An 11,443-nucleotide genomic window follows, 5' to 3' on the forward strand; every position below is an offset into this window, starting at 1 on the left:
TTCACGACGTACGCGAGAGGCGTTTTGCGTTAGTCAAGTCATGACCAGTGAATCGTGTTTGTCCTACACAGATCCCCCGCTATGCCAATTTTGGTATTACTAGCTATGGAGGTGACTAGGAGACGCCCACACGTAGGCGGATAGATAGATAGATAGATAGATAGATAGATAGATAGATAGATAGATAGATAGATAGATAGATAGATAGATAGATAGATAGATAGATAGATAGATAGATAGATAGATAGATAGATAGATAGATAGATAGATAGATAGATAGATAGATATAGACGACCGAAGTGCCTGAGGTTATTACCGCTGCTGTCTATTGCCACTGACGTAGCGGGAATGTCGCGAAGAGGCTCTTGACCACGCGCGCACGTCGTCTTTTAATTTTGTGGTTGAGTATATGTGCTTTCAAAAGTTGACGCGCACGTACACACACACGCACACACACACACACACACGCACACGCACGCACACACACACTTGATTGCAGGTATGTGGCTTGCAGGAAAAACCCCTAGAATCGAGGAAGGTAAACAAGGCGTTAAGTGTTTTCCGCTGTTTTCATGAGCAAAGCTAGGTACTAAGCATGCATGGCAAAGTCAAAGAGGTAAGTTTCAGTTTTTTTTTTCAATAGTGTTATTGCTTCTTCAGTGTGTATATGCCGCTTTGTCAACAGCCTCGTTATCGGCTGTAAGGGCCTGCCAGGCCATGCTATTGGTCTTGAAGTTGTACCTGCATTCATGTTGTTCAGCTCAGATTACCGTAAACGAAGACGACACAGTCGACGAGGCAAGCAAGCTTGCTTTATTGGAAAGTGCCTTGAAATAAAAATACGATCAGGGTTGTCATATCTGAGTACTTTGCCGTTGCTATGTGTTTTCAGGACCAGTCTCATTCTTCTTCGTGGTGAAAGCAGCTGCCCAAAAAGATACATTTTAATAAATATCAAAAAGTCGTACTTCCGCTACGCGTATTTTACAACAAATTCGCAGCACCTTACAGTTGTCCAATCCTCACATAATCGCGAAATAATATGCTGGGTGCCATGCGTTAAGCACACGTAAGCATACCCTTAAAGAGATACGTGGATGTCTTGGTACTACTATTGTGCTTGAACTTTGCAGGTGGTGGCCAAAGAGCAATGAAATTAGCGCAATGGCAAGTATGTATGTTTTAGAAATTTCCGTAGAGAGCTGGAAAGTACTAAGAACGAAAAGTACTTAGTACTGTATGAAAGTACTAAGAAAATAGTGCGCTGTCATTTAGGTGCACAGTTCCTGACAAAAAAAGAGATGATTATGTTCTAAGCAGAATAGAAGAATCATATAGTTTGTAATATCTTCCCAGCTGCACAATAGTAAATCAATGTTATATATTCCGTCTTCATAGATAGTAGGTGTAGTATTCAACGTTCAGTCTAGTGGCAAATATAACATTCCCTGTCGTAACTTGCACGGGATTGTCTTGCGAGACTGCTAATTAACATTCATGGCATCTTACGAAAGACATCGACAAGCTGTCGACGCAAGTCGACAGCTTGTCGACAGACGATATGCATGATGTTTACATTCATCTACAACGGCTCAATGGGCAATAACCCATGGACTTATCAATAAATTCGCCGACTTCATAATCAGGAAATATGGTTTACGAAAGAGAGGCCACAATGCATATGAAGTTAACCTCTACGCTTATATGTAAATGTGTCTATAAGCGCGTTTTAACATAAGCATTCAAATGAATTGCAGGGGTTTAGCGTCCCAAAACCACGCTTTGATTATGAGAGACGTCGTTGGGGAAAGGCTCCGGGATTTTCGACCACCTGGGGTTCTTGAACGTGCACCTAAATCTAACCACGCGGGATTCAAGCAATTTTGCCTCCATCGAAAATGCGGCCGCCGCGGCCCGGATTCGATCCCGCGACCTGCGGGTCAGCAGTCGAGCACTATACCCGCTGGACCACCGTGGCGGGTATAAGCATTTCAATCCGAGCATGCCTTACAGTCGGAAACAACTTTAGATGGAAGGAGAGGCTGCGGCCAGATGGTCGAATCACGGCAGCTGATTGCCTCTAGCACTAAAGAAATAATCCCGCTCGCCTTCTCGGCTATGTTCACTGACGGTGTGGTCACCGTCCGTGCGACTTAGGACGCAAGCCTAGTGCGCGCACACTGGTGCAAGCTTGTATGCATTCGCCTTTTTGGAGGAAATGCCGCTGCGCTTTGAAGGTGCACTCTAATATGCGCTATCATTGTTCTACAAGTACATTAGATAACAGTGCCTAATTCTTACTTGTAGACTACACGAAAAAACTGATACCACTCCGTAATAGAGGCTTCGACAATGAATTCTTTTCAGAATATTCATAAATAAATTTAATAAAATATGGCAGATCCCACGCGTTGTGGGAATCGGTTTGATGCGAAGCAGTCAGCGAGTACTTCTATGTAGCATTTTATGGCTTTGGGGCAAGCGGTACGAGGTGGATCAACGTGTTTTGTAAATGTAGTAGCCGTGTGCACATCATGGGCTTAGCAGGCACGTCGACAATACTGGCGTTTAAAAGGTATCTTATGGTGCGATGTAACGTCAGCGCTCACTTTAAAGAACATACGTCAGTATTATAGAAACTAAGTGCACTTTATGGTGTAATCATGTGAATATCATACGTTACTTTCGTTAATGTATTCCACCGGGGTGGAGCAATGCTGCAATATAGATTCTTGAATCATAGAAATACAAATGTAATGTCTATTAAACTGCTATAAAAGCGGAGACAACACTGAAACCACAGACTTTATTCTGATATGACGCCTGTATCGTAGGAGCACATATGTAGTGTTTATTGCTTTCCTGTAAAATTAGATAGCCAGCACCAAAAGCACAATTGACGTTGCACCGACATTACGCCTTCACAGGCTCTTTTTCCAAACCAGCTTATAGACCTGGCGTGGCTTTCTGGTGGAATACCTGAATGCCAGGCAGAATGCTTGGGTTCGACAAAAAGTCCAGGGAATTTTAGGAGTATAGAAGTGTACCAGAACGGGTAACGGTGAGAGGAATCCGACCAGGTGACCCACGCTGGTTGTGATTGTCACCCAAACCGCTTCCTCTAATTACGCTCTCACCGTTATCAACATCAGCTACCACAGATGTTTGTGTAATTGTTGATCATGGACGTCAGTCATTGCGATGGAGATGTACCACCAAGAGTGAACGTGGATGCATCCACGTTAAACGGTGCTATAGCTGCCAAGCACCAGTAGACTTTGAGCAAGCTCTCTTATATCAATGTACAGTAAACATGCAACTACTTTTGCAAGCACACGTGTTACTTTCGTGTTATACCGATTCCTATGATGGAGGCTTCAACTATGTTTTTTTTTCTGATGCACTCCAAATCATGTTTCCAGACTGTCGTCAGAATCTTCGCAAAGATAATGGTTCACATACTAACACGAATGTTTTCTTGAACGCTGCCTCAACTATCTGGCCATACATTAGAGGTAAAGGGTGCACGTCTCAATGCTTACAACTACGAAAGTGTTTACGCGAAAGTAGAGAATATATATATATTGCAGAACGAAAGCATGCGCAGCGACAACGCAACGAAATAATGAATAAATACGCAAGAAAAGCCCTAAGAATAAATGTAAATCTGAGAAGCTCTACATGCCTGACTACCTCAGCAAGCTAGGTAAGGTTTTGATTAAGTGTTAGTCGGCGATCAGTCAAAGAGTAAAAATAGGATACAGTTGCTCTCAGTGACAAATCCAGAAACGGCTTCTTTTTACCGATGTTCTTAAGCGTTTCGTCTTGCCTTCACAGGTTTCAGAATGAACTCACTGTTCTTGCTCTACGGCACAGTGCTAGAAATATCCCAGTCACTGATGACCGGGCTTCAGAAGATTGTGAGCAAGCGCCTCGTCCTTCGCATACCCACTATGGTTTCTTTTCTTTATCGAGCGAGCTGAGCGAACACAAGGTCTGCGCGGAACTCGCCGCACAGTTGCAGCATGTGACGGCTGAGTGACCATCTTGGAGCCCGTTGTAAACTCACTTGGGGTGGCTACTGCAAGTATGGTTATGAAGTACCCAATGCGCGTTTGTAAGGCAATGTGTACGCCTGCGTATTTCCACCCTTTCTTGATGCAATGGCTGAGAATTGTAAGTTATTATGGCTGGTCTTTTTGTAATCTGTGTACGGATTTAGAACATCCAGTAGTTGCGCGATTCGCATGGTGTTACGCCTGGTGCGATTTTGTGCTCCAACTGCGCAGTATTTGCACTGCTGCAAATGTGACTTCTCGCTGACGCCTTAATAGGATCTTTTTGCGAAGCACTTGTAACCATTCCTAGCGTGACCCTGGCATAAAATTCTTGACCACCGCGCAGAATTCCTGGGCTTGATTCTAGCTTCAATCGTGGCTTTTCTTCACTTTTCACACGGTAGCTGCGACAAAAATCGGTGGCGGTACCAGATAACACCACCAAAAAAATCAGCTGTTGTCGTTAACTCGAGAGTGCGCGAACTGGAAAAGTTCAGGCCCGTGTCGGGAACGTATTTTGGTGAAAGACGTGTTGGGAGAGGCGCGCATTTATTATTTTGTTTAGCATTGGGCCGTCCCTTTCGCAACAGCTTTAATCACGAATACTAGGGTCCGTGTGTCTTTTCTAGCGATTTTACAGAAATATCTCCCATGGCTGCGTTAATTTGAGTTCACATTAAAGAAAGACGGAGATAAAGTAGTCAACTGCACCAAAAAAAATTCAGCTTTATTTCCAGCATGGTTAATGAAAACCAAAAATAATAACTTTGCGAACGTCATATGAAAGCAATGTGTCCTCTCCTGGTTGCCCCATGTGCTCACAGAACGATCACCATTCCTTTTCGTGGTCAGCTCAGCTGAAAGAAAAAGAAAGATCTTTATATAAATATCGGGACCTTCTCACTTGCTGTGCCGTATAGCTGACGTTTAATGATACTGTCGAAAAAGTGTGAGATTTCCTCTTAATCAAATATGAAAATACTGGACGGGTTACGAACCAACGTGCAAGCTTCACAACAATAAAAAATATTCGATAAGTGCTGGAAAGTTGCTAGACGGAGGCGGAGAGCTGATTGAAAAGGCTAAGAGACATTGTGCCACTACAAGAAAATTTATGTAATCACAAAAACGTCCGTTCAATCGTTGTAACTTCTGTGAGCACTATTGATAATCTACTACAAGCTATATCTACGTAGCAAAACATGATATTAAACCTGTGACAAATATAAAAACCATGCACAATGATTCATGTACAAAACCTTGCAGTACATGCGAAATGATTCTCCATTCTTTAATATAACATAAGTACATCAGTGCGCGATAACATGGTATATGAATACCATACCTGAATCCTTTAATACTTCTTCTGGTCACGAAATTGCCGCCTCAGTTTCATATGGAGCCAGCGGCCACCGCCTTAGGCGCAGCTGCGCATGAGAGGACATGCGAACGGTGCTATTGCTGTGGTTGTGTAGGGCACCCTGGGTATTTTAGGTTTCTAAACTTCAATGGCGGTAGCTTTACTTTCATTTAGCTACTTCTAACACACAACATGCGCAAATGAGTGACTGAGTGCGTCGTGAGTACCTGGGTGGAAAGACTAGCCGCTCAAAACGCGCAGCCTAAAACACACAAGAATTCTGATACTGAATCGCCATAATCATCATCTCACTATGAAGCACGGCGGACTGGAAGGCTCCAAATCCATTTTTGATCATCTAATGCTTCAACCAACACGAGCATTTGTTTTTTTTTTCTTCCCCCGCCCCGCTTAAATGCCGCGCACTCGCAAAAATGCCTCAGTGGTGCCTCTTGTAAAAAAAGGCAAACATCTAGGCTGTTGGACCCACATTCAACCGTAAGAAATCGCGGGTTATTGATTGCGCAGAGAGCCGATTGTTCGCCCAGCACGGTTGTTCAATTTCCTGTTAAACTGCGAGAAGTATTTTAAGAGGAGGTCAATAATTTACTACTGCCAGGGCTGCTTCTGTAGAATGACTTCGTTTAATGGCCAAGAAAATGAAACTCAGGTGCTTCGTCAGCTACAAATTTTTCGCCCACGCAATGCCATTTCTGAAGAAGATTGAGGCTACACAAATTGGAATCGCAGGCAGCGACACTCTCCGAGGCATCAATGTGCTTCATGTACATACTCGAGCACATCAATTCAAAATTGGAATTGCCACTGTCTAGCAGCGGTAGGGAGCACTTTCATATCTCACGCTTCTTCTTGTTGCTCGGTAGACAAAATGCACCTTTTGGTTGTTCTCTTGATAACGGACCCATCCTCTGGAACGTAAAACATGCTCGGCATCGTCGTCTCACAATTTAGCTTTCTCAAAAAATAACGCAGCAGATGCACAGAAAGCACTACTACCTACACCTCGTGTCGTACCGCGCAAAAGTTTCGGCACGCGAACGATGGGCCTCTGTGGCACAATGGCGCCGCGTTGCAACAGATTTGGTCAGCGTATGAAGATGCCTCATAGCGTGACGGCGAAGTTTCGTGATCATAAGTATGAAAGGACTCTGACCATACTGAATTATGCTGTTGTCTTGAAGTACACAAATCGACAATTCGCGCCTGAACGAATAGGCACTTCTAAATGAACCTTCAAAAAAAAGAGCTGTAAGAAACTTTGAAAACTGGACCTTCAAGATGACCTTTTTCAGACTTCATAGATTCGGGTGTTTTCAGTAAATTAATAAAAGTACGCAGCGTTCCGCAGAAAAACTGAAACTTTTGCGGCAGGTTAGTGTGACATTCGCAATGCCCATAGATTCGCCCCGCCAAGCGGAATTCCGGAGCGTCCTCTCAAGGAGGGTTAGTAGACGACAAATTGGCAGCACTACGCAGTTGCTCGCTTGTTCGGCTGTGCTATCCTGCAGTGTTAATGCGTTGGCAATACGTTGGCAAGAGACGCGACGTTTTCGTGAAAATACGTGGCAAGTCGCGCTTTCAGTGATATCCCACAGCGTACACATTTCAGCTGCGCGAGGTTTTCGGTAGCCACGTAGGTTAGTTAAATGTTATCGTCTGACATTTCCGTTGAAGCTCACGCTGTTTTACTTGCATATAGCATTCGTCAGTGTTTTTTGTAGCGCAATCCCATAACATTGTACGCGGGAGGTCGTGCGGGCTCGCGATGTGCTCTTCTATAGGTGAGAAACCTCGAAATGACTATACATTAAAATAGGACGATTTATCCTTCGTCATAAAGGCGTTGTTATGAATGGTGCGAACGACGTTTCAGTCATTCAAGGACGGGTCCGCTCTACGCATTTCGTAGAACGAACGCTCTTAACGGCATCCTTCACTAGTGTTGATTTCACAGCCAGCGCTGCGCCGCTTGCTTTTGTACGTTTGTTGATAGGTGGCAGCACACTGCAATCTATTTCCTTGTTGACCGGTTTGAGGGCAAAATTGGCAAAATCAGCAAAATGTTCTCCGCGCCAAGACGTCCCTCTAATTGTAAACTTGGTGAAGCGGAGTAGTCCAAGTCGTTCGGCGGGTGACATTTTTGAGATTGCTTGACGACCATCTTGACGACTAGGATTTTTCACTGGACTTAGAAGGTTGGGAAAGTATCTAGAGTGACAGCGAGGATGAACGATCAGCTGCTAACACACGAGGAGCGAGTTTCACTTCACGTCCCCTCGTGCGTTATTGTACTTTCACGCTTGTAGGCCACTTTGATTGCATTTGTTGCATATTATCCTTGAGCGAGATCAACTTAAAGCATAGCTTTTCTCTACATTGCATGTAGCGCAGTCATTGTGGATATTACGGAGCGCCGCATGCCGCCAACACGCTCGAGCTCGACCAGCGAGCGAAATGGTTAGAGCGATAAAACGTGCAGTCAAGGCCGCAATTCACGCTTCTCGGCTAACGTCTCTTGTGCTTCAGCGGTACCTTCCGAAACGGCATTGTTGTTTGACGAATTTTTAGAGGTTGCTAAAAGCTTACGTGTGCATTCTTTTCGATATTCATGTTTTGGTTATGCTGATCGAACCTGCAACGTGCGAGTGAAGTGAATTGCACAGGGCTGGAGTCTGAGCATAGCTGTGACACAAGCGCTACTGAACGGAATGTGAAATGCTGTTGTTCCGTTGAAGAAGTAACTCCGCGTTCCTGACTGCGCAAGTAATGACGACGGCGTAATATGGTTGCAAAACATCACCCCGTTAAACATGCGCTGCCGTGCAGCGGCGACGTCGTTACTCGCTGGAGGCCTACTACTGCGGCAAATCCGTCAGGCAGGCTCTGTACTTACTACCATGGAGTGCCGTTCAGTTCATACGTCTATTCTAGTTCATGCAGTTTTCTGTAGCATGCACAGGATGTCGAAAAGCATTGTTGTGTACAGTAACGGAGCTGAAATGCAACCTTTCACACCGCAGCTAGTAATTAGGTGGTGAGCGCTTAGCATTTCCCATGGTTTGGGAAAGTACCTTGGTCTCACATCCATTTCATGACCTCATCTGGTGAAAGTGGCACGGGCCGTACGTCCGCACGTCCTGGCTGTTCCTATGCTCACAGACGGCTTGGCTCTCCTCCGGGCCCCATCTTGAATTGCACGGTGCGCCACCTATAGTTCGTGGACATTGCGAATACACAACGCTATGCTCTGCCATTTTCGCGCCAACCTTCAAGATGATGTGTGCTAATATACAGTACGGTCCACTCTAAGAGGGAACATGCGAGCACGTGGCCGGCGGCCAACGCGGCGCTTAATATGCCGCGCAAGCTCATGTAATCGCAAGGGCGGCACGCGCCTCTCTTTGTTTGCTACATCTGCAGTCATGCGCTATGCAAGTGCTGGAAAACGCTAGAAAGCATATCCGTGTTTTCACGCCGCAATTTAGCTCCTCCACTGCAGCTCGTCTGGTATTACATAAGCAGAACAAAATATTCGGTTTTCTTTATTACTGCATTATTTCGCCATTTTTGTCTCAACTGCGTTCTAGGCTCTCTGAAGCAACGTACGCAGAAGCTCCTATGATAGGATATTTTTGATGTCCGTTGGACATGCTGTTTTATCGAACTTTTTCCGTAACAGCAGCTCATGCGCGCAACTGGATAAGGTGTGCCTAGAATAATATGATGGTAAATTTGGAGGAGGGAACTCATTTATTGCATTTCGGCCGCAGAAGAAACATGACGCATGAACTATCCACACGTCACACTCGGTTAAATGAAAAACTGCAAACTGCGCAAGGAAAACAGAACAAACAGCTTCCGGAATTATGTGTCAAAATCACCGACAAGTCAATTATATGTTTTTCGTACTGCTCGTACGTACTGGCCAGATTTGATAACAGACAAGACAATTGAAGCTCGATGCAGCGAGCATCCTGAGCTTCCCCTTCCGACTATAAAATATCCGCCTATTCAACAAGTGGAAGGCCAAGTTGGTACCCCTTGCTTCACGCTGCGGAAAAAAAAGATAAAAATAAGCGCTTGGACATTAGCGCTCGCTAGCGCACGGTGAGTACAGGGGCAGAGAAGTAGCAGACGTCGTGGACCCCTAATATGCCCTCCTCAATCTCTACACAAGCGCTGCATTTACAAATCTCGCCACCATTTAGCGCGCCTCTGATCACCGGCCACGAGCTCGCGTGTTGCCCCTAAGAGTGTACCGTAGTGCACGTATATCAAGTGAAACACTTAAGCAGAAATACGCATGCCGCTTAACTTCGTGTAAAAGATACAAACATACAAGATATGCCGCTTAATAACACTTGACATGCGTTGCAAGAGTCATTAGTCGAAACTCTAGGCATTGTTTTAAATACTTATGGAAAAAATACTGAATTTTTTTCTTTTGTTTGCGAAGGAAGAAACTCCGAGAGAAAATTAGCTAGCTCTGGAACAATAGTCGAGCACAAGGTACAGGTAAGTTCTTAAGTTGAGCCGCTATCATTGTACGTGACTTTTCAGGTTGGCTTGAAGTGGAAGAGCTGGAAATAAAATTTGCTAGTAGCCGTACATCATAACGCGTCTAGTAAATATGAAACGGCAAGATACATGACAATTATTTTGGGACTATATATATATATATATATATAATGATATTGTGCTCCCCAGACTACTTCTCCTAAGTAAACTCATTTTGATTCAGTCGCAAGGCTAATTTATACACCATGAATGTGTCTCCGAACAAATACAAATGCAATGTTCGCGAAAATTAATCACCTAAAGCATTATTGCGGCTTAAAGTAAACCAGTGCATCAGAGCAGAATGTCAGAAAAATTAACAAGTAAACCTGCAGCATTTCTTACGTTGAGAAAGAGCAGTAACTCACATTTCATCTGTCGTATTTGCTTTTACGTTATGGGAGCAATCTTCTCGGCGGTTTGCCTAGTGGTGGCGGCGAGTGTTTTCCTCCCTGAGTCTGCGGGGGCTTCAGGCTACCTTGGACAGGCCTCCGGTGGTGCAGTTTTCCAGGAGCACGGTGGTGTTGACCCTTTCCTACTGGATACATTAGCCTATCTCCTGCTACGACACCTGGAATAAGTATAACACTTGGGCCAACCCCAGGACTTGGGAATGCAAGTGCTATTGAAGGACCTTCCATCAGCGTTAAAGAGAGAAGAAATGCCAACATAGTAAAGAGCTGAGGAATGTTGAAGAAAGGAAAGGTCCCCATTTTAAAATAATGTAGCCGTTCAAACGACACAGCTTTCGCAGGAAGTTATGATCTAAAGGGCGACTAGTCTTCCACCTCACCGCTTCGCTCCGTACTAAAAGCTTCGCTTTCTCGATGGCACGCATTTATTCAAGGCGAGACCAAGTTATTCGTTACATTGCCTACTGTACTGTCACTATTTTGGTCTAAATCTCTCCCTGACATGTAGTAATTCTATTAAGCACCCTACTGCGTAATGCGCAAATTACCAGTTCAGCAATGTCTTCCTGCTATCTTGAGTCAGTTGTATCAGCGCGAAATGGACGAGGACGGATAATCCAGAAACAATAGGACAAAGACGAGCGCCAAACTAGCTGTGCGGCAGCACTATCTGTAAAATATGCTGGCTCTAAACATATCATTACACTACGCTATTAATAGTGCCCCATTTTTACCGTGAAATGTTATGACGATCTCAATTGTACTTACACATAGACATTCTTTCGCGCAGAACAGCTTTATGAAACTTTATTCCGTCATCTTATCAGACCTAGGATTTATTGCAAAATTCTGCAAACAATTTACTGCAGTAAAAGCTCGTTAATTCGGGTGTCACGGGACCGGACGAAATGTCCGAAAAAACCGAATGTCGAATTGCCGAAAGGGTGAAGAAAACAATAAACAAGTGTCTGTTACATCAATGCATTTTGATTTTCTTGAGGAAAACGTAAATCCAGTACTTAGTGTGCACACTA

The 11,443-nt window shown here is 44.4% G+C and overlaps 1 long non-coding RNA gene across 1 annotated transcript; it reads right to left on the reverse strand.

Moving 5' to 3' along the window:
• Window positions 1-4,764: 4,764 nt before the first annotated feature.
• Window positions 4,765-10,794, reverse strand: LOC119381373 (uncharacterized). Its single transcript, XR_005181418.1, has 2 exons — window positions 10,365-10,794; window positions 4,765-4,915 (listed from the first exon to the last, which is right to left on the reverse strand). It is a non-coding gene; the product is annotated as an uncharacterized LOC119381373 (long non-coding RNA).
• Window positions 10,795-11,443: the final 649 nt, after the last annotated feature.

Source organism: Rhipicephalus sanguineus, chromosome 2, assembly GCF_013339695.2.
Source record: "Rhipicephalus sanguineus isolate Rsan-2018 chromosome 2, BIME_Rsan_1.4, whole genome shotgun sequence".
Lineage (NCBI taxonomy): Eukaryota > Metazoa > Arthropoda > Arachnida > Ixodida > Ixodidae > Rhipicephalus > Rhipicephalus sanguineus.